The sequence below is a fragment of the Phodopus roborovskii genome, unplaced genomic scaffold (genome assembly GCF_943737965.1).
Source record: "Phodopus roborovskii unplaced genomic scaffold, PHOROB, whole genome shotgun sequence".
In the NCBI taxonomy this organism is placed as follows: domain Eukaryota; kingdom Metazoa; phylum Chordata; class Mammalia; order Rodentia; family Cricetidae; genus Phodopus; species Phodopus roborovskii.
The window spans coordinates 8,104,467-8,127,475 of NW_026126575.1; positions in this window are offsets into that span (position 1 = coordinate 8,104,467).

The window sequence follows — 23,009 nt, forward strand, 5'->3', positions numbered from 1 at the left end:
AGAGACCCATGCTTTGCACACTCAGGAATTCTACAAAAATCCTAAACCAGAAGCCATAATATGAATGCAGAGGGCCTGATGCAGACCCGTGCAGGCCCTGTGTTTGCTGTCCCAGTCTCTGTGAGTTTATATGAGCTTTGCTCATGTTAATTTAGAGACCTTGTTTGCTTGGTGGCTCTTAAAGTGCTTTATGTCTATTCCATGGGGTTCCATGAGCTCTGAGGGAAGGGACTTGATGGAGACATTTCATTTTGGGCTGAGAGTTCCATGGTCTCTCACCCTTTGTGTAACGGTCTGGTTGTGGGACGAAGCTTCTCTCACAATGACTGAACAAGACACTAATTTATGAATATAACGATTCCATTAGGAGTCATTTTATTACTCTATTGTTCTCTATTTTTTAGACCAGTATTACTTGGTTTTACCTCAGGTCTCTAGGATATCTAGTCTTGGGTGCTTTGTTACTCAAGCAGTGTAAGGAATGGGTTCCAAATTGTGGAAGTGGGCCTTAAGTCAACCAGTTATTGGTTGGTTACCCCCACACGCCTTGTGCCACTATTGCATGAGTATATCTTGCAGGTAGTACACCATTGTAGGTAAAGGTTTATGGCTGGATGGGTGTTTATGTTTCTCTTTTGATGGTATACAGAGAACCTTCCTATACCAAATATACTCTAATGCAGGGACAAAGGCTCTGTGTAGAATTCTTGTTTTGTTTTTTGTTTTTGTTTTGAGAAGTTTTATTAGAAAGTGGAGGGAGTGGAACAGCAGGAAAGAGACTAATTCCTTGTTTTTTTTTTTTTTTTTTAAGTAAAAATTGTAAGGTTCTTTCTCCATACTCAGTATCTTCCAAGCTGTCTTCCATGAAATACAAGAATAGTAGATTACACTGATCTAACTTTAAAAGCCTCCTATGGTTTACCATTGCATTTTGAATAAGTTCATGTACTGGATGTCAGAGCCACCCACCCATCTTTGACCCAACTCCTCTTTCTGTCCTGTTTTGTTTCTCATGAGAGCAGCCAACAGTGACACAGATATATTCCACAACCATCAGTTTCCCTCGTATTCCAAAGCCTGCCCTCTGGCTAGACCACTCTTCACTCTGCTGGTTTTCTCTGTAATAGGTTAAAATACCACCCTCTATTATCCATTACAGACAGTATCTAGACCATTTCTTCCATAGTTTAGTCATGTTCTTTGCTATATTTACCAAAATCTACACTTAAAGGCATCTTTCACGATCCACAAGGAATTGGTATCAGGACATCCTGGATACTGAAATCCAGATTTCAAGTTCCTTCTAGAAAATGTTATATTTCCATATACTCTCCACATATCTTCCCTTATGTTCTGATCATTTCTAGATGACTTATACATAGTGATATAACATAAATCCTATGTAAATGGTCTAGAGATCAATAAAAAGGCCTCTATATATGTTCAGCTCTGATGGCAACTTCCTCTTGTCATATTTTCCATCCAATGTGTTGACTCTAAGGATATAAACCTCAATTTTGGGAGCAGCTGTATTGTGTGTGTGTGTGTGTGTGTGTGTGTGTGTGTGTGTGTGTGTGTGTGTCACTTCTTTGGTCTTTGTCCATCTCTTTATAAAAATGCCAGCATCCCCAAGGTGGGGATGATATCTGCCTTGATTACTGTCATATCTAACTTCTACAAAGATCAGCTTCAATGGAAAACTGTGCTTGTTTTTTTTTTTATTTTATAGGAACATGGTTTTCTTTTCCTTCAACTAAAGATAAACATGTACTTATATTAAATATTCATAACGGGAAAGTGAAGAAAAGAGCTCTCTCATACTGCAGTCATAAAGCTTGCTCCAACTGTCTAGATATACATATTTTTAATTTGTGATTGGGTGAAGTAGAATTTTTTCCTTTGAGAGTGAGTTAAACCTTTCTGAAAGTGTGTTATCTCTTTGGGACCTCTTAAGTAGCAGTGATAGCTGTCAGTTCATCCCAAAGTGTTACAGTCATTGCAGAAGAAAATGCAGGCTGATCACATCCACTGTATCTACTTCACAAAACAAGGCATAACAAGTTTATAAAAGGTAAAAGCATTGCAGGCTGATGTTATTAAAGTCTTTCATAAAATCATGATAGCTGGAAAAATCATTTCATATCAATACACAAGAAAACAAGATTTCTCATAGTCACTCATTTTAAATGGACAAAACAATTTACCATGTCTTGCTACTATAACATTGAATACTATTTTCTTTTTGCATATGACTGCCTAGAGAAAATTCAAGAAGCAAAATAAAAAAAATAAATAAATATGCCCATGACCAAACTCCCACTGTCCCTATCAAACTGACATAGTTGCCTAACATATACATTATATTCCATGTAATTGAAAACTTAAAAATTTAGTAAGTGTGAACATATGGATGGTTAGAAGTCAAACTTTCAAATTCTAAAATAGCCAAGTTAGAAGAAATCTGTTGCACTTCAATGGCTACAAGCACAGTCTTGTCTGGAATTATGAACCATTTGATAGTGTTTGTAAACATGGCTAAAACAGAAGTGAAGGACATTCTTTCCCTATGAGCCAGGGCCAAGCATTGATGAGCATAATTCGCCCAGCCAAGTAAACCAGTCTGTCTAGTTGGGCTAAGTACTGAGGTTCTGATCTTACCAGGCAAAGGGACTGCCATTTCCCATTACTGACAATCCCACACTGAAGTGTTTCCCATAGAAGACACATAGGGTATCCTGAGCAACCAGGGAGGGCCTCTCTGCTTCATCAATGGTGTGAGTCTCTGAGTGACTGAACTTCGTCATACAGGAGTGAGTGTGAGCTATGCACCTGAGGTCAATGGAACAACTACATTTTCACACATATTGCAGTAGGGGACAAGTCCTAGGCAACTGGAATATATGTGGTAAGACTTTAAAAATCCAAGACTCAAAATGATCCTTAGGCTTGTCCCTCAAACTCAGCTGGTGGATTTAGTTCAAGAAGAACAGAAACAGCAAATGAAAGATGTGAGCTAGGAAGCACAGATATATGTAGTGGCATCTTGTTTCAGTAGACTTGTGGTGGTGGCTGCATCCTAGGGGCGCGGGTTCAGGTGTGCAGACATGACCCCTTATAAGAAAGAGGAAGGAATGGCTTACTCCCATGGGCAGTAGTCAGAACTCAGGAGAATGCATCTTTAGGAGCAGAAAGACTGTGGCAGTTATTTACTATTAATTATGTAAGTGTTCCCCTAATACCTGTTAATCATTTATCTTGGGTCTTTTGAATTCATTTAAACCCTGTCTTCAAAGAGAACATGTGGTGCTTGTGGGTTACACCACTCAATAAAATGTTTTCTAGGTCCATGTACTTTTTAATTTTATGATTTCACTTTTCTTCATGTCTCAGTAGTATTCCATAGTGTATAGTACCACATTTTCATTATCCCTTTATCTGTTGAAGAACATTTAGGTTGTTTCCAGGTCCTAGCTATTGTGAATAAAGCTGAAACAAGCATGGCTAGGTAAGTATTTGTGGAGTAGGATGTCTAGTCCTTTGGGCATATGCCAAGGAGTTGTATGGGGTAGATTTATTCTTTTTTGTCAAGTTTTTGAGTATTCTCCTTACTATTATCCAGAGTGGCTTATCAATTTATATTTCCACAGTGAATGAGGGCTCCCCATTTCCCTACAACCTCCCCAGAACTTGCTATCAATTGTTTTCTTGATCTTAGTCATTCTGACCAGGGTGAAACAAAAATCTCAGAATTGTTTTAATTAACATTTCCCTAATTGCTAAAGATGATGATTTTTTTTTCTTTTTGCTACTTTTTAACCATGTTATTTCTTCCCCTGAGAACTCTTTAGAAATTGTTTCCTTGACTGTTCTTCTTCTTCTTTTTTTTTTTTACTTCATTGCATATTCTGGATATTAGCCCTCTGTCAGGTGTACAGCTGGGAAGGGTTGTCCCCCACTCTGTGGGCTTTATCTTTGATTGTTTCCTTAGATGTGCAGAAGCCTTTTAGTTTTATGAGGTCCCACTTATCAATGGTTGGCCTTAAATCCTGGGAAAATGGAGTCCTTCCAGAAAGTCCTTAGATACACCTTATACTTTAAAGGATTTTGCCCAAATTTCTTTTTGGCAGTTTTTGCATAGCAGGTTTCAAATTGAGGTTTTGATCCATCTGGAGTGAGTCTTTATGGAAAGTGGTAGACACGGGTCTAATTTCATTACCGTGTGCATATCCAGTTTCCTCAGCATTATTTGTTGAAGATGCTTGTTGCCTTTTCTCCAGTGTCTGGTTTGAGGCATCCTTGTCAAATATCAGATGGTTGCAGTCACATCTTATGTCTGAGTCTATTTTGCTACATATATGTTTTTGAAACAGCGCAATATTGTCTCTTATTTCTGTAGTTCTAGAATAGATCTTGAAGTCTTAAATGGAAATTCTTCTTGTGTTATATTTTTTATTCAGGTTTGTATAAGCTATTTGTCTTTTGGGGGGGTCCATATGAATTTTAGGATATTTTTTCATAATTTTGTGAAGAATGTTGGGGGTATTTTGATTGAGATTGCACTGAATCTATGCATAGTTTTTTGGTAGAATGGTCACTGTCACAATATTAAATTTATCAATCCATGTACATGGATATCTTCCCATTTTCTAATATCTTTCTCAATTTATTTCTTCAGAAATTTGAAGTTTTCACTATGTGAAAGAGGTATTTCACCTCCTTGATTGGGTTTATTCCAAAACATTTTATTATCTTTGATGCTATATTGTAAATGGGGTATGTGTTAATTTGAGAGTAGAGAGAGGGGGTAGAAGAGGTTGGAAGGAGGGGGCATGGGAGGTGCTGGAGAGGGGAAAGAGAAGGGGGTAAGTGATATCATTTCATTTTTATTAAAATGTATTTTTAAAAGATAAGCCAGAGATAATCTAGCCTACATGATGTTACATTTATATGGATATAGATAGATAGATAGATAGATAGATAGATAGATAGATAGGTAGATAGATTAGATAGCTCTTCAAGGCCAGAGCTGTAAACAGGACTAAGAAGATAAGAGCACTTGGTGTTCTTCCCAAAGACCAGGCTTTGGTTTCTAGTACCCATATTTTACAGCTTACAACCATCTGTGACTCCAGTTCCAGGCTATCTAATATCTTCTTCTGGAATTCACTGATACTGCACATATATATAGTACACTTACACACATGCAGGCCAAGTATAGACATTAAAACATAAAAGTAAGGAATTCTTTAAAAACCTCAATGTCTATAGGACATTTCACATTAAACCACACCACTCTTTGCATGTATGGACAAAGCACACTTGTAAGAAGCACTCATTCAACAATAATAGATTTTACTAACCTCATCAATGTGGGGAGAGCTGAGTTATTTCCACTAATTATGTTACCTTTCCTGTAGGAATGGCTTTAGACTAATGGTAAGAAATAATGGTTCACACCATGAGTTCACAAGCTTCTTTGGTTCACTATGTGTTTAAGGTATACTGAAATGGTTACTGCCATCTAGATATGAAGGTATTCTCTGTAAAAATATAACCTTAGCCTTCTTTTGAAAACTGAAGTGTTGTGGCAGTCTTGCACACTTAGTCTTAAAAGGAAGCTGCTACTGGAGATGAGGCAACAGGCTGTGAAGATCCCTTCAGTACCCACTCCTTCAGCCACTTGTCTCTTCAGTGTATGTGTACATGGGGGTTATCTGGAATTTTGTCTAAGTGCAGTGAGTAACTCAACAGAAGCAAGATGAGACCTGGGAGTCGACTTTTCTAAGAAAACTCCAAAGTTGTTGCTTCTGTGAATAACAGCCTTTGACTAGCAAGCAACCACTATCCTGATCTAGCCAAGAAAAACACCAGATGCCCAGTTGCACATGGATTGCACACAGGCAGAATTGCAGTATTTGGGATATACTTAATACCAGAATTTTTTGCTCCTGGTTTGAGCATGTGAGACAGGCCTCAAAGCCAGTGACACATTTGCTCCAACAATGCCAACAATGCCACACCTCCTAATGGTGCCATTCTCTATGAGATTGTGGGGACCATTTTCATTTAAGGTACTACATGTGTTTTAGCTTCAGTCCTATTTCTCCATCAGTCCTGTACTCAAAAGGAAATCCATTTGAGTGAGACCTTTAGAACTCTGAATTGAGCAGACCCTGGAGTAGGGATGCAGGGGTATGCAAATAACTGAGCTCTCAATAAAGGGAGAGTTAGGGCAAGAGGAAACATGGATGGCAAGGAGCTCAGCAGAGGATGATGCCAGCTGGCCCCTAGCTGTACCCTGGCTCTGGGAGGCACTTTGAAGTATAAATGACAAAACATCTTTGTGCACAGCAAATGGATAGAACTTTTGCTACCGGTGTCACACATTTGTTTATGGGTAGCTCCCACTGCTGGGAATGACCTTCCAGGCAAGTTTCACTTTCTTTGGTGAGAATTCCATGAAGAAGTTAAATGCCATCTACCAACCCCACAACCCATAGCAAACAGGAAGTGAATGACTTGCTCTAAGGATGGGTATCTTAACCCCAGTAAGAGGGAGCTGTGTGGACAGGGCAGAGCATCCTCAGACCATCCTCACCAATGCTGCATTTTCTTCTGGTTTGAACAGCTCACTAAGGCAATCCCTCAAACTCAGTCCTGCAGAGGCTCCTGCAGTCTAGATTAATTATACACCACAAATACCACCCAGCACTACCCTCTGTTGTACATTTCTTAATAATTTACACACAACCTTTGTCTATGAGTCAATCCAATTAAATTGAGCAAGCATTTACCACGTGCAAGTCATGATAACACATTATAATGGATTGCTTGATCTTCTCAAGCTCTCTGTGGGTGTGAGTAGGGGAGGCATCCTCTTCCCTTCCCACACAGCAGGTACAAAAGCACAAAGTAGAAACCCTGTAAATAGTCTGAAGAGCCGCGTGGTGGTTAGTGTATTTCCTCAGTCACCAACTGAAGTGTGGATGACACCAGAGCTTAGCATCATGGCTCTGGTGCCTTCTCGCATTCTTAATAAGTAGCTAACCCAAGTATTCGTAAGTGGGCACTTACAGGTAATAAACATACCAGGTAAGGAAAGATTTTTTAAAACAAATATATTTAGGAAGTTGTTTTTGAAACTCATTTTAAAATAATTAGGTTTTCAAGAAGTTGCAAGAATAGTAAAGAGAGATCTTTTCCCTCAGTATCATTTTGCATATTTTTGAGTGACAAAAGAGAGATTGGAGAGACATTTGAGTATAGTTCCACACCATTTGTCATATGTGTGGAGTTATGTGCTTACTATCATTATAAAGATACAAAATGCAAGGGCTCAAGATCCCCCCGACCCGTGACACCTCTACTTACTCTCACTCCTCATCAACCCTAACACCTAGAAAGCATGTCCATTTTGTAACCTTGTTATTTCCCAGGTCTTAGATGAATGGACGCAGGGATGATCTACCATTAGAAGAGACTGTGGGGTATGGCTGTGGATGACCACCATTACAGACACAAAGTGACCCCTTTGCTGCTTTTCCTTGCTCTGTGATATGGAGTAGCTCATGGTGACTGAGAGATATTTGTTTGTCTCACTGACTTTTCATCTGTTATTTTCAATTTTATTGATTTTTCAGCTTACATTCATTCTTCCCCACCTTGCTATGAGTATAATTCTTCTTCATTTTTTTTCCAGCTTCCTATAGTAGAAAATTACAGACTTGAGGCATTTAATCTGTTCTAATCCAAAATTAATTAGAGGGATGTCATTTAGTCTAAGAGATCAGGGAGAGATTTCATGATCTTCTATTACTTATTTCTTTCTAGTAGACGAGTACAATTCTAGGACTTGAATCTTTTGAATTTTTTTTGAGATTTGTATTTGGGCATAGATAATAGTCCAGGATTGTATATGATCTATAACTGGGTGAACAAAATATGTCCTGTGAGTGCTTACATTCTGAGGTAATTGTGTGACAAGTTGTATACATGTTAATTCCTTTTAGTTGGTGGTACAATTTTATATGCTCATTTCTTACTCTAGAGTTGTTCTACCAATGGTTGGAAGAAGGATGAAGTCCTCACGTGTAATTGAGTGACTATCTGTTTCTCATATACTGTGCTTACGATGTTTGGTGCCTTCATGTTTAGGATCCTTCTGTCATCTTAATGAACTGAGACTTATTATAAGTAATACCCCATTCTATGCCTGGCAATATTTCTTATCTGAGATCACTACAGTGATTTCTGGTTTCTTTTTCTTTATTTTATAGCAGCATTATTAGTAATTAAATAGTATAACACAACCTCACCCTTTTAAAGTGTATAAATGAAGTCATTTTGAGTATAGTCATAGAATCGCACCCACCACCTTTATCCAATTTTTTATTTTATTTTTTTATTTTTATTTTATATATCAATCCCAGTTCCCTCTTCCTCCCTCCCTCACTCCCTATTTCTCTCTCTCCCACCCTCCCATGCCCCCCAACCACCCGCCCCTCAATCCCCCCCCACTCCATATGTAGGGGGAATGCCTTCCAGGGGGGTCATCTAAATCTGTCAAGTCATTTGGAGTAGGGACTACACCTTCTCTCCTGTGATGCAGAGAGGGAGGACAAGACCAGGCTACCGAAACCCACAGAGACAGCTGACCTGAACAAGGAGGAGCTAATGGACCCCCAGACTGATAGCTGGGAATACAGCATGGGACCGACTCAGATGCCCTGAACATGGGTCTCAGCTAAAAGGCCTGGGCAGTCTAAGGGACCTCTGACAGTGGAACCAGGATGTATCCCTGGTGCACAAAAGGACTTTGGGAGCACGTTCCCTCTGGAGGGATACTCCCTTTATCCAATTTTAAAACATCACAACCATTTGGTTACTCATAGTTTAACGTCAGCCTGGCCTCTAGTTAGTTGGGGTTTTTTATTATTATTATTTTCTTTCGCTTTTGTTTTTCTCTTTCTTCTTTGAGGGCCTGCTACCCAGCCCCTGAATAAATACACAGATTTATTCTTACTTACGAATGCCTGGTCTTAGCTTGGCTTTTTTCTAGCCAGGTGTTCTTAACTTAAATTATCCCATCTATATTTCTCTATTCTATGTGTATTTCTTCACTTCTTACTCTGTGGCTGTGTGGCTGGCCCCTAAAGTCCTCTTCTCCCCCTTCTCTTTCTCTTTTTTCTCCTTCCATTTATTTTCTCTGCCTGCCAGCCCTGCCAATCCCTCCCCTGCCTAGCTATTGGCCATGTAGCTCTTTATTACACCAATCAGGTGTTTTAGGCAGTCATAGTAACATAGCTTCACAGAGTTAAACAAATACAATATAAAAGAATGCAACACATCTTTACATCATTAAACAAACATTCCACAGCATAAATGAATATAACACATCTTAAACTACATTCCACTATACTGGCACTTGGATGTTACTAGCCTACTTTCTGTCTCTGAATATGCCAACTCTGCTGTTGGTTTTCCAAGGAAACTAGAACCATCCAGTACATGACTGTTCATGACTGGCCTCTTTTCCAGAGCACAGTGTGTTCAGAACTCACATTGTGTCAAGCACCAGTGTTTACTCTCCCTGGCTAAATGCATTTCTTTGTATAGCAGCACTCAGTTTATTTATCCATGCTTCAGTTGTTGCGTATTAACTGTCTCTTTGAGCTACTATAAATAATAGTAGTGTGAACAGCAATGCACAAGTTTTATGTGAACATGGTTCCTTTTCTCCTTCTATATCTAGTATTAGAAATTCTGTATCACACAATTGAAAGTGTGATACACTTCACAATCTCACCAACAATGTATAGGAGTTCTTACTTTCTGCTCCTTTCATTCATGGTTGTTATTTTGCTTTTGATTTAGCTGTCTTAGTAGATAGCAAAGGTACTTATTACTAAATGAATATCATATTAAACCAATTGCTAATGATTTATTATTATACCCATAGATTAATGCGTCTTTCAACCCTCATCAGAGAAGCTTCTACCTGTAGTATGTAGTGGATTAACAGAGACTGCAAGTGGACAAGGCACAGAAATATGAGACTGCACATGGTTCAGCCCTGGATTGGATATGTACACCACATCCCCTTCTCCCAAAGCTCAAGCATCATTGTGGAAGAGTGCAGGGCAAGAGTATAGGGGCCAAAGGCAGTGTATGACTACAAGGCAACAGCGTCTTCTGCACACAGCAGGGTAGTTGCACATAGGTACTCACAGCATGGTTGGGGCAGCATGGACAAGAGTTGTGCAAGCCCAAGCCAGACCAAATCTCAGCACAGAAAGCAGAGTTGGGCATGAAATTCTATTCCTAATGGTAGAGATATTGGCAGTTGTCAGCTTATGGAAGATGAAGAGTCAATATTCTCTAAGAGTAAAGCCACTGGGAAGTTGACCATGCTCCACTGGAAGACTACATGTTCAAGAATATTTGTGCAGCACAAATTTGTCTTGATTGGGGATAAAAATGGACACAAAGTTGGGTAGATAGGAAAAGAGTATGGATCTGGGAAGAGTTGAAGGGTGGATAAATATGATCAAAACACATTATATGAAATCCTCAAAGAAGTAATAACATTTTTGAATAGTTACTTATTGTGGCTTTCATGTATATTTTTTGAACTGCTAACAGTATTGAACATTTTTCATGTGTTTATTAACTGGTAGTATTTGCTGTTTGAGAAAATGTTTACTCCAATATTTTTTGCTTGTTTTAAAATTGAATTGTTGTTGTTTATTATATTTATTTAAATCATTTGGTAATTGTTAAATTAGTTTACTCATGGAGATACAGGGGTCTTTTATACATTCTGGATGACCATCCCTTATCAAACTTATGGCTTGTAAATGTTTCCCCATTTTGTTCCTACATTCCTGATTGTGCTGACCAAAGTATGAAAATCTCAGTGACATCTAATGTATCTACTTTTGCTTTAATTCTTTAGTATTTGCTTTTGATGTCATACTTAGAAATCACTGCCTAACTCAAGGTCACAAAGGTTTGTTTGTTTGTTTGTTTGTTTGTTTATTCATTTACTTTGGGGTTTTGAGACAGGGTCTCACATTGCCAAGACTGGTCTTGAAATTTCTGTGTATCCAAGGATGTCCTTGAACCCCTGCCTCTCCTTTTTCAGCCTCCAAAGTACAGGGATGACAAGTGTGTGCCACCATAGCTGGCTTCAATTTCAGCTCTTACATTTAGTATTATATTCTATTTTGAGTTGATTTATAGCACACTGTGATTGATATTTGTAAAGAAATCTCTGTTTATACATTAAGCATCCTTATAATCATAATTTTGGAGGAGTTTCTTAAAGACAGAATATATTTAGGTCATATTTTTAGTTCATTCTTCAAGTACCCATCCTTTAATAGATAACTTTGAACAATTTGTACTCATTATAAATATTAATACATCAATGCTTAATTCCACTTTTGATGTCTCTACTTTAGTTTTTCTGTATTTATATAGGTTACTTGAATATATTTTAGAACTCTACTTTGATTTATCTATATTTTTGTGGTCTTTATTTCTTTCTTCCTTTCCTTTCCTTTTCTCATACAATATACCTTGATTATAGTTTCCATTCCTACTCCTTCCAGTTCCTCCCTACCTGACCTCCCACTGAGATCCATTCCCTTTCTGTCCCTCATTAGAAAAGAACAGGCTTCTAGGAGGTGACACACAAACATGACAAAATAAAATATAAAGCAAAAACCATCACATCAAGGCTGGACAAAGCAATAACCCCTCCTCAGAGAAACTTCCTTTTTATCAGGGGGAGACAATTACAGAAAGCCACAACTGATCAAAATTCAGGGAGCAACTGATTGTTGGGTATCCAGCCCCAAATTGCCACATCTGCAACACAGCTTTTACAGCTAAGGCTCAGGGAACATTGCAGAAGAAGAGGCAGAAAGATTATAAGAGCTAGACGACCAGAAGATCTGCTTCAGCAATGTGTCTTCTGTATATAATAGGGAAGCTACACCCATGAATCTCAACAATAGGGCTGCCTAAACAAGACCTGCACAACAATAAGACTCAAAGTAGATAGGAAAATCTCATGGGGTCCCATTCCTAGATGAAGAACTATGAGCAGTTCATGACTGCTGAGAGGAGAATTAGTTTTTTTCCATAGCCGTGATTGTTTATTCAATACTAAGTGGTAAGCCCCCAAAACATATCTATTCAAGTAATACTAGATGAACTCAGGGGATTGTTTTCATATATTTATTTGTGTGTGTGTGTGTGTGTGTGTGTGTGTGTGTGTGTGTGTGTTAAAAATAATTAAAGAAAAAGAGGCCATGGATTTGAATGAGAAGGGTTGGAAGGCAGATTTTTGTAATATTCTACTTAAAAATGTATTTCTTAAGGAAAAGGGAAATGGGGGGATAGGAATAGGTCCAAGGCAGTCTGAACACTGATGGTGCAAGTATCATCTTATCCACAGTTGCATTTTCTACAGTTTTTATCCACATGATCAACTATAGTCTGAAAATACTGGTATTTTTCTTAACTTTTTTGGGATAGAGTCCACATCAATACAACTGTTATTACAGCATGTCCCTACATCTTTGATAGTATAGCACCTCACCCACACCTCCAGTACAAGAAAAAATAACAACATGGCTCAGTCAGTACCCATGCAGGCATGGATAGCCGAATTGCATTCCCGTGTAATTGGTGTCATGGCAACCTAATCTGAGTCCAGTAGCCAATGTTATATACCCACAGCCATAAAATTCTCAGTGAAAATGTATGTTACCATATCAGGATGGCAGAAAAAGCTAAAGTTGTATGTAACCCAAGCCCCATGTGCTCAGGGCTCTCTCAGTCTTTGGATGTGAGTCCTCTGAGCCAGGGAAATATAAATAAAGCTGCTTGCTGGCAAAATAAAACAAAATAAATAAAACACTACTTCGCATTGGAAGAGGGTGTCAGCTAATTACTATAAGGTGAAGGGAAACTTGAGTTCATGTTTCTCCTTCTGCTGGATCCTGCTGATGAGGGCTTCTCACCAATCTGTGGGGGAGAAAAGCAATATTTCCTTATTACCAAGTAGAGAAAGGAAGTGACATTATTTTTTCTTTTTCTTTTTCATTTTTCAACATAGGGTTTCTTGTTTGGATGGGAAGAAGAGGATTGCTATGTTTTGCCCAGTGGCCCTTTGAGGTTATTGGTTTCTTCATCTCCAAACTGAGCAAATTTGAGACAAAAAAAAAAAGATAACCGAAAACTCACAGCTGTATCCTTCTTGGCTCAAGTTCCCATCTGGATCTCCTTCCATTTGGTTCTTCCTATTACATTCTTCTTGTGCAATGGCCTCAGCTTTTATCTGTGTTTTAGGGAGGAAGGGAAAAAAGAATATTTATCTTTCTGGAATCAGAAGTTCTTATCCATCAGCTTTTAAAATATCCTGCCATTCATATCCACATTGGCTAATTTAGATGAGACTTGGTGATTCTTCAATGTCCTCACTGAGTATCTGCTTCCTTTGTCTGAATCTTCTTGTCACTAGTTAAGGTGGTGTCTTGTAAAAAGATAAACATTCTTTTAAAGAATTTGAAGCCAACCTTGCTTGGTGATTTCTGCCAAGAGTAGTAGGCAATTACCAACTTTTAATTCCAAATTTTAATTCTTTTATTTCATCTCTCATTCTAATTTATTATTAATCAAGTCTCACAGTGGCAAAACTATACCAATCTCTCACAAAATGCTTTTCTCATATAGACATATCCAATGCTATAACATGCAAGGAATATACAATGTCTAGTAAGAAAGGACCATGGACTTTTGATTGGTGAGATGTCATATAGTAAGTCCAAGCAGGAAGAATGAAACTATTGTCAAATTAGGGTAATTAAGATATGTTTATTTCATAGAGACCATTTAATAAAGTCTATAGTCAATGTCTGTGTTCATCAAAGAAATTGGGGTATAGTTTTTATTTATGTCGTTTCTTTACCTCGTTTTAGTACTGGCTTCATAGACTTACTTGGTAGTATTCTTCATGTTCTAATTTATGGAACAAACTAAAAAAGAATGGGTAAGAGGCCTTCCTTGAAAGTTTGGTGGGATTTAGCATGAATCCTTCTGGTCCTGAGCTTTTTCTTTAAGAGAAGCTTTTAATATCAGATTCATTCTTTTTTGGAATGGGTCTGTTTATGTTATTTGTATCTTTGGGTTTCTTCAGTGTTACCCAGCTTTGCAGAAGATAAATTTTCATCACAATTTCTAAGGATGTTTTGTATTTCATTGGATCAATTGTAATGATACCCTCTTGATATTTAAATTTATTGATTTGCACCCTTCTCATCATCATCATCATCGTCATCATCATCGTCATCACCATCATCATCATCATCCTGGCTATGGGTTTGCCAGCCTTAGTGAGTTTGTCAAATAACCAAACCTTTGTGTGTTTGATTTTCTGTAGTGTTCTTTTAAAACCCATTTCTTTAATTCCTCCCCTAGTCTTTATTATTTATTGCTGTCTACTGGAAGAAACAACTAACACTTTTTGGTAGACCTGTGACCGTATGATGGCATATCAAATCAGTTTCACCAGTAATTAACTCTAGTTAAATGGTTTCAATTCCAGTGCTGGGTTTTCTCATCATTATAACTGCTTTCAGTAAGTCAGGTGATAGTTCACTCTGATTCCCACATCTAACATGTTGTTTGTTTTCCCATATTATTGGAGGATAGTGTGTGCAACCCTGTGCTTACTATGTTACTTTAACAACTATGTTACTTTAACAACACATGCTAGTTGGAACTTTTGTAGTTTGCTATTGATTGTGGTTCTGCTAACAGTAATTGGCACATTTGGAGGGGGGGGAAACAAACAAACCAGTCTATAGAGTTTTCCATAACATTGAATCACAAATAAGAGCTATTGAGTAAATTATAATGTTAGCACTTATTTATTTTCTCTTTCATATCCTCTCTCATCATCAATGAATATTCCATGTATTATTAACTTAGAATATACCAACTCCTTAATTACTTAATAAAAATAAAAATGAATAGAAGAAAACCTAGCCACTTACCAAATAGAAATGCTTGGGGAAGAGACATCAAATGATTTGGCATCAGTTTAAACTCCTAAATGGGGCCCAGAGATTGCTGTACCTTAAAAACTGAAAGCAAATATTTACTTAAGATTTCCAATAAGAGAGAAAATATCAGTCTCAGGACATGGTAAAAATTAACTTTTTACACAAAGGTAATGCTTGAAAAGATAATAAAAAGGCAATATTGAAGCAATTATCAACATTTCAATTGGAAGTTGATCTATAACCAGTGTTAATACAAGAAGGTGACTCGGGTCAAAACTGCTGAGTATGCCCTGGATGGACTGAAGTGTGCAGCATATTAATCCATCTCCACTCAAGAATGATATCAGAGACTCTTCACTGACACCTTTGGTATTTTATGGGTATTCTATGTAAGTTTTGACATCCAAACATGTTTGCAACACAGTTCCAGGTTATAGATTATTGTATCAAAAATAGCCATGAAATGTTACTTATAGGAAATATGACAAAAGCAAAATAATATTTGTTTATAATATTTATCTTCATCCCTGGCTCCCCACCCCTTTGCCAATTTAACCCTTTCTGTCCCATTATCCCCCTTTAACCCTGTGTATCACTATGTTCAGGGTAGAGGAGGTTAAACAGGGAGGATGACTAATACTAAAGATTGTTTAAAGTCATATGGAAGTCTGTTATTGTATAAGTTCACACACATACACAGTGGTGGTTTGAATGAGATGTAACTCATAGTCTTGGGCATTTGAATACTTGGTCTGCAAATAGTAATGCTGTTTGTGCAGGAGTAGCAGGAATGGCCTTCCTGATGAAGTGTATCACGGGAGGCAGACTTGGAGGTTTATAGCTTTCCACCATCCCTGGTGTGCTCTCTCTTCTTGTAGCATTCACTGAGTTGAAATATGAGCTCTTAGCTGTTCCTTCCATGATGCTTGCCTGCTGCCACACTTCTGGGCCATGATGGTAATGGACTCTTATCCCTCTGGCACCCTAAGTCTAAAGCAAATCCTTCCTTCTATAAGTTGCTTTGGCCATGATGGTGTATCACAGTAACACACACACACACACACACACACACACACACACACACACACACTTGTTGTGCCCATGAATGTGCCATTGAGAGCAATCCTCATCAGTTACTAGTTGCAGTAGATGGTGATGATTAACATGGGGTTCACAACTGGACAACACACAAAAAATAAGAGATAGCAGAACATTCAGTCCTAAATGGAATGTCTGTATCATAACCTGCTCCTGCCAAGACTCAGGGATCATTGTGGAAGAGGAGGTGAAAACATTGTAAGAGATCAAGGTGGAGGATGCCTACACTGAAATGATGTTCTTCAAATATGGAGGACATTTGCGCATAATAGTGGTGATAGCACTCTCAACATAAGTACACTCTCAAACTAGACAAAATCCCTACATGGAGATAGGAGGTGAGTATAAAGTCTAAACCCTTGTTGAGGAGATTTTTGCAACTGTAGATACTGGTAGAAGGAGAGTCTGATTTCTTTAAGAGTATAGCCCCTGGCAGATGAATCATGCTTCATTGGAACACCCAAGAATCTATGAAGAGCAAAATTGGACTCAATAGGTTAAAAAAAAAAAGAAAAAGATACAAAATTGGGTGGGTAGAGAAGGGGGGATGGTTTTCCTGGGAGGGATAGGTATGACTAAAACACAGTGTACCAAATTCTCAAAGGACTAGTACAAAAATGAGATTTAAAAGATAATGGCATCTTCTGTCGGAAAGGAAGATGTCTTTTTTATTAAAAATTGCTTGCAAGTTCAGAATCTACAGTCAGGTTATAAATTCCTATTGGGAGAGTGGAGCAAGCATTTACAAATGTTTCTTTTATAAGATGGCATAGTCAAAATGCCTGCAGTTTGTAACAGCCTGAACACTAGGGGCTTGCTAGAGGAAAGTTCTCAGTTCTCACCTTACATAGTCTTAGCTCCCCCTATACTTCTTCATTTGGGAACTATTACATATGAGAAGCTGTCTTCCACATGTGAAAGCCCTGGGTGAAAGACACACCAATGTGGACTGCATTGGTAGCACTTGCTATGGTGGGTTTTCTCATTCCAAGCAATGGCAGAATGGGAGATGGGGAAGATGGAAGAGGCCTTCAATCCAAAGTCCTCTTTGAAAAACAAAACAAAAACTGGAATGTTGAGGGTATTTCATTTCCTAACAGCGTGCTTACAGAATATAGTGTGGAGATCAAACTCGGTCCCTTCTCAGGAGGGTATTCAAACACTGACATAAGAAAAAAAAATGCTATGAATATTCAGTGAGTGTGCATGGTGGCCTTGCTTGCTCCACAGGGTGATGGCCACTCTCCTTGCCCTGTGAGGTCTTCACCTCATGTTCTGCTTAGCTTCCAGAAGGTATGTGGAGTAGCTCTCATGGAACAGAGCATGCCATGGCCAATAAATCTCTCAGAAACACAAACATATTTTCTCCCAATGCAACTTGTCTTCTAGAAAGATGGTGTGTTCATGAAAAATAATTTACCACTAAAAAACAATACTATTCATTTTAATTAATACATTTTGTAGAAGTAATCATTAAGAGGGTCAAATGCACCAGTGTTTACAGTTTTTATACTTGTGTTAAGAGCACAAGTACATCGATCTTGTCCTCTGCTTGAATGTTGCTTTAAATATTTTGATTTATTACAATTAAGAGTATGTCAGGGTGGGCCATTAATTGATTACAAATAAGTGTGAGTTAACTCCAGACATTAATAACAACGTTAGGAAAAAATGCCTTGGGTCTACATGGCACATTGAGAGCAGAACTGCCATGTTTTACATTCTTTGAAATGGGCAGTGGGAGTTAAAACGGGCAGCCCTGTGCTTAAACCACAGTGTTTCCTTGAACCACATAGTATTTTAAGACAGATTGGAAGGAGTGATCAACATTTGAAAGTGAGAACAGTTTCACTCATGGTCAAAGATGCCCTTATTTCAGTTTTGAAAGTCACATGTTGGGAATATTAAACTCACATGGTTAAAGTATTATTTATGCTGTCCCTTTGAACAGGTGTGAACAATAGAGTTTGTCCATTTTCTCACCTAACCTCATTTATCCATTCATTCTGACATGCCTTTTATATGTGTGGGTGTATATATGCATGTGTCCTCATGTGTGTGTGGGTTCAGATGTATGTGAAGGACAGAGGGATATCTCCACGGTCATTCCTCAGGTGTCACCTAACCTTTTAAATTAATTACATTTTTTGGAATTGCTAATTTCAATGGCCTGAAACTCAAAAAGTGGGAGAGGCTGTTAGTTCAGGGAGTCCCAGGGAATCTTCCTTTCTCTGCTTTCCCAGAAGATGCTGAGGTCATAAGCACCCAGCTTTCTCATCTGCATCCTGAGAGGGCCCTCCTGCTTGCAAGGCATTTATCACCCCAGCTCTTCACATACATTGTATGGACTTTTCAAGAACACCTACCACGGGACAGAAGGCATTGCAGCAGAACCCATCTGTCCAATTCAAACTTACGAATGAAGGCAAATGGACACTGAACTATTTCATAAGCTATCAACTTTGAAGAATGTTTTCTGGAGCAGTGGCTGTGGTGAGGGCATTTGACAGGGTTTTCTGAACAATTCTGGGGTGGTGGAGGAAGAAATCTAAGGGTTCCTGAAGAACTAGACCTTGGCTATTAAATGAAGGGCGTGGACAGATTAAATGTTTACAGTGTTGTCTCAAGGAGAGGTAACAGTAGGATGGGATTGAAGGGGCTGTAGGTTGCTTGAGGACTTGAATGAAGCAAGTGTGTGTATCCTGTGTCCAGGCAAACAAAAACAAAACAGGGAGCTCTTCAACATGAATGAAACTGTATGGTGTGGGCTGGATCTGATCAGAAGGCCTGCAGGTCATGCTATAATTACTAGTCTTCATTTAAGAGCATGAGGTAAACATGGTATGTGGTGGTTTGAAAGAGAATGTCCTTCACAGGCACAGATGTTTGAACACTTGCTCTCCAGCTGGTGGCGTTATTTGGGAGATGTAGGAGGTGTGGTCTTGTAGAAGGATATATGTTACTGGAGGTGAGCTTTGAGAGTTTAAAAACTTGAGGCATTCCCAGTGCACTTTCTCTGCTTTGTATCTACAGTTCAAGATGTGATGTCAAGCCTCCAGACTGTTGCCTTCACTCTATCATCTTGGACTATCATCTCTATAAGTCACCTTAATCATGATATTTCATCTCAGCAACAGAAAAGTAACTAACACTCTGGGAAATTTTTAGCAAGTAAATATCAGACATCAGACATCATTCTGAGCTTAGCATGGTAGTACTATGTTATACCAGCACAGAGGAGGCTAAAGCAGGCTGATCATGAGCTTGAGGCCAGCCTAGGCACGATAGTAAGACCCTGTCACCAAAATTAAAAATATAATAATGATGATGATGATGATAATAATATCATTCAAGTAAATAGGAGCTGGAGAGATGGCTCAGTGGCTAAGAGCACTGGCTGTTTATTCAGAGGACCCAGGTTCAGATCCCAGCATCCACATGGTGGCTTAAAACCACCTGTAATTCCAGATCCATGGAATTTTACATCTACTTCTGGCCTCCAAGGGCCAGATATGCAAGTGATACACAGACATACTACATGCAAAGAATCTATACAAAAACAGTAAAATAAATACATGTAAAATCTTTAATGAAATGAAACCAGAAACAAACATTAGTAATGTAATGATACTGAAAATTGCACCAGAGCCATAAGGGGAGACCTTTTTTGCTGTTCCATACATATCTCGTAATGAACTATCCAAGCCACATCCCATGGACTGCCTCAAAGGTCCACTTGCACCGTGACTGCCTTCTGGTATGCTCAGCTGATGAAAGGTACAAACAGAAAAACACACAGCATTTACTAAAGAAGATTCTTCCCCTCTGGACCATTAGCAACTGCTTATCTGTAGCTTTCTCCAGTTTCTGTAACCTCAATGCCCTTCAAGCTTAGAGGCCTGATCATTTCTCAGTTTTGCCCATATGAGGTTTCATCACTCATGGCCAGTTTCTCTTAGCCTTGCCCACACAATTTCAGAATAGCTCCTTCATTAAATGCCCCCTGGTTGTCCCCATTTGAGTGTGCTATTTGTTTTCCTGCAGGATCCCTGCTTTAGCCCAAATTATGACCATGAGTCGGAAACAAGTCCAGCTTTAAAAACTCAGAACACTCAGGATGTTCAAGGTGAAGAGACAAGGGAAATGATAATAAAACTCACAATTTCCCATCCAGAGCAAAGCACTGAAGCATCACTTTATCCTCTATCTTACTTAGAACAGAGTCAAGAAAGCATGGAGAGTAAACACATCTGAGAAGGTTCTGGAAGATTACTGCCCTGGGTGCAGTTTGGCAGCAAACACCTGTCAGGACCAAGGCTTCCTTCCTCCTTTCCAGGCTGGGAGTTTGGGTGGCCTGAGTGCAGCTGTGGGGCTGTCTCAGCCAGGCTTTAGACAAAAAGACTCAGGCACTGTGGTCACCTGCAGAGGCCTTACAGCTCAGCCTGAGTGTGAGCATACGCCTGGGCTAAGGGTCTATGGCAAAAGTCTTTCTCCACCACTCCTCCCTCCCTTGGCCTTCACAAGTGTTGATCCTGAGGATGCTCCCCAATAAACTTCAGGCAGCTAGCCTGTTTCAGAGCCTACTGCCTAAGGAAATTCACTTAACACAAGTTCAATTTCTTACAAAAATGTAAAAGCTTTTCTGTATCAGAATCTCTAGGTGAGATGTGATAATACAAACTGAATTTTATAAAGTTCCATGCAGTGTTAATTCTCTTAATATGGGATTCCACATGAAGAAATGGTCACAGCTTGCTTGTCTGTTTATGTAGGTGATGCCCAATTAATTGGCCTAATCCCCAGTTAAGGGTGCACTGGGTGCTTGGGAAGACATTGACATTTTAAGAGCAAGTCTCCTTTTGGGAAATGTATCCCATTGGGATACACCTACACAATAGGCTGTGAAAATGAGTCAGACTAAGGGTCAGGAATGATAACCCCCACACACACCATTGTAAATTTAGCTACTATTTACCATGTGGCCAGTGCTCTGTGCATACTGGCTCAGGTGATACACACAGTGATCTGAAGAGGATATTTTTTTTATTAGTCCCACAAGATTAATAAAAAAGCATGAGACCAGGAGCAGACAATGAGGGATCAAGGCATTGAACATACCATCATCAGCATCCTCATCTGAGATGTTATGGGGGGGGGGTAACTGAGAATTAGAGACATAAAGCTGCTATTGGCTCCATTCATATGATGTTATGATAAAAGGCAAAGTACTAATACAGAAAACAGGTCAGGAGCTTTCGGTGGTAGCTTCTGGAAAAAAAGGCTGATTAAATAGAAATGGATAAGAAAGAACATTTTGAAGGATAGATTGTTCTGCCAGTTTATTATAGTAGTTATTACAGAACTATATTTATGTTAAGAACTCAGTGAAATATATGTTAAAGATTCTGTTCTGTTCTAGGTGAGCCTCACTTACATAAGCCAGGTTAAAAAGACAAGATTAGTTAGTACCCATCTGTGTACACGCAAGGCCAGCACAAGACCAAGCCAGGCAAAATGGCAGCATAGATGAAGTAGAGGCTTTATCCCAGAAGGTTACTGATAGCCGGATGGGGTAGAATGCCCTTTCTTTGAATGCAGCCCCCTGATTGGGTGTCCATGTTTCAATAGATGCTCCTGTACCCATGCACATATTGGCAGTACTGCCTGGACTCAGTAGATTAAAAAGAATACATGAAGTTAGGAGCAAAAAGTGGTTAGGGGGCACTGGGGAAGCGAGGAAATGGGTGGGGATAGCTTTGACTAAAATACATTATATTCATGTATAAAATACTCAAATAACAAATTTAGTAATAAGCAAAAAAATTTGAAAGCTTTGCCTGCTTTTCCTTTTATCTGAACTCAAAATATATATAATTATGTCTTTTAAATTTTAGCTTTAAATTGGCAAATGAAAACTATGTTTGCACATGCATGGTATTTTGAGGTATGCCGATAATGTCAAGTAGATAATTAGCATGCATTACCACATATAATTATTGTTTCTTACAGAATTGATCTTTTAGACAAATATACTATAGCAATTGATTGTCTTCTAGAGTTGTTAGTCATGTTCACAATTAATCGCAGCATAAAACAAACCAGTAGAGAAATATAAAGAAATATAAGTACTATTTTTGCTGAATGGAAAAAGGAAAGGTACTATCTACACTGGGGAATCCAACTTGAAAATGTCAGATGTCCCCATTTCTTCTTGAAGATAAGCCATCATAAAAGTAGTTAAATAAAAAGTGGAAAAACATTACAACAGCTGACCAAGAAATGACAAAACAGCAGGGAGGTGTAAAAATGGCTCAGTAGTTAAGACAGCTTACTGCCCTTCTGTAAGACTAGAGTTCGGCAAGTTACTGGGGAAAAGGATTTCTCTTTTTGTTTCCACAGAAAATGAAAAGATGTGGATTCCTTCCAGACTAATGTGGTTTGATCACACCAGACCGCCTGAAACAGAGTACAAGCTGATCCTACATTCCAAACAGCTGGACAAAACAGCCCTGCAGACTACAGCCAGGATATCTGAATCTTCTTCGAATCCCCCAAGACAGCGCCCCTTACCAGCAGGAAGTAGTTTGGAAAGAATGACGCCCAAATTCCCAAATATTGTGTATAAATGTTTGTTTTCATTTAATTGGACTTTGTTATATAAAATTAAATAAAAAAAATATATAAAAAAAAGACCAGAGTTCGGTTCCCAGTATGAACATTGTAGCCCCCTCCGGGGACTCTATGCCCTCTTTTGGCCTCTGCAGAAATCTGCACACATGTGACACACACATATATGTAGGCACAGGTACATGTGCAAAGATTTATTTTTAAAGAGAG